Genomic DNA, 2085 nt, shown 5'->3' with positions numbered 1-2085 from the left:
CTTCCTGGTGCTCCTGCCTTTGCTCTGCACAATGAACGACTGGGTTCTAGGAGCCCCTTCCTGGTGTTCATGCCTTTGCTCTGCCTCTCTATAGTCTACACAGAAGTCATATTGGTGACTTTAAAATGTGACTCAGATCTTGTCATTATTTTGCTTAAAAGACTTTAGTGGCTTTCTGTGGCATTTCCAATCTAAGCTCCCAGCCGTTTTCTGTGTGGCTCTGAGCTCCCTTCTCCCCCTTCTGCAAACTCAGTCATGTGTCCCCTCACCTGTGGGCTTCTGGAGCCACATTAGGGTTCACATGCTCCTGCCTCTGCCCTGGCACTTGCGGTTCCCTGGGCTGAGTCTTCCCTGTCCGTGTGCAGCTCCCTCCCTTCCCTCCCTGAGACCCTTTCTCAGGCTGAGCTTCTCTGAAGTCTGTCTCTAGTGGCCTTCAGCCATATATGTTCCTTCCACTTCCTTTGTCAGAGCTGGGACAGTCTGCTTACTTGAAAACCATCAGTGTCTTTTATATTTATGACAGTATCCGCAGCAAGCATTTCTGGCCTGAATCTTAGAAGGGGCTCCACGGGTATCTGTCGGATGAAGTAGTCAATGGGACAGGTTACCTCTCTCAGTTGACCTAGGTTATGCTGTGGGCCTGTTGTCTGCCTCGTTGTGGGTGCTGAGAGCCTGGACTGGCCAGTTACCCCAGGGCCATCTGATGACCTTTATAATTCTTCACTGAAAACCCATTGTTATTATTAAATCTTTATTGCCAGAGATGGTAGGCAAGGGAATAGCCATCACGAAGAGGTGGCGCCTTAAGTGGTCATCGCTTTAACAGAAATCTGTCTTTGCGACAGACAGGTTTAACACTGTAAGCGGCCATTTATATTAATGGAATTCAAAGATCAGTATATTAAATAAACCGGCATTCAGCTCCCTGGGATGACACCACTGGGGCTCCTAGATCAATGGAGAGACAGAAATACAAACGTCTACGTGGGATTTGGATCGCTCAGCCAGGGCTTGAATATTGATAAAGGCATGGCAGCATTTCTTGTGCCGCTATCGCTCTTTAACTGACAGGACTGCCTGAGTTCTCCTTCTGAAACCGGGAACTGAGCATTTTGGATGAAATCCAAATGTCTGGACCTGACCTAAGTAAGTCCAAGGGGATTTTGCTAGGCAGAAAAAGAACTTTAAGAAAAGATTATCTTTAGCTACCAGTACATCATAGACATCTATCTTAGCTTCAGCGGCATTCATAGCCAACCAATTTTTTCCCTTAGGGCTTGTGTTTCTTTCTTAATGTTTAAGTCCTGACTGACGGAAACCATGTAGTTAAATCATCAATGTTTGGCCAAACCTGCTTAGGTTTTGGATAAATTGAAGTGAATTTTTATTGTGCTGGTGCCAGCGACCTGGACTGATGAAGAGAAACTGAACAGTAGAGCTAGGCCGGGTCAATCTGAGGAGAGGATTCACAGGGACAGCAAATGTGTTATGGTTCTGTCAAGTTCAGACACTTTTCCAATCAAGGTGTCTTTGGTATTTACCTTACAGTTAATAATGGGAACGGAGGTGGCATAATAAAATGAACACAGACTAATTGCTCAGAAATCTGGGTTCCAAGTCTAGGTCTATCCAAGCTTTGTTACCTTGGCCCCAGCACTTATAATGTCTATGATTAATTTCTCTTATAAACTGAGGATGCATATAAATCTAAATATACTCCATCTCATTCTACTCACTCCAAAAAGGATTTGAGGCAGGTTAAGACAAGCAGAAAAATACCATACTATTAAAACATACCAGCCTGAAACAGGCAGAAAAAACACCATTACTAAGAATTGGTAGTATGGAAATGGAAGTAGGAAAGTGGCCCTACTTAGTAGGAAAGGTCCATCTTTTGTGGACCAAAAGCCCTACAAAAACACAATATGTCAGCTTCAAATTTGACTCAGTTTCTTGGAATGCATAAAAAAGTAGAGACATGGTGAGAAGCAACATTTTCATTAGACATGAATAAAACATTTTAGTTCTTGGGAAGAAGGAAATCTTTTCTGAAAACCGAATGCACAAAGCATTACCTTGAATTTT

This window comes from Mandrillus leucophaeus, unplaced genomic scaffold (assembly GCF_000951045.1).
Source record: "Mandrillus leucophaeus isolate KB7577 unplaced genomic scaffold, Mleu.le_1.0 Scaffold134, whole genome shotgun sequence".
In the NCBI taxonomy this organism is placed as follows: domain Eukaryota; kingdom Metazoa; phylum Chordata; class Mammalia; order Primates; family Cercopithecidae; genus Mandrillus; species Mandrillus leucophaeus.
This window is presented reverse-complemented; position numbering follows the sequence as displayed.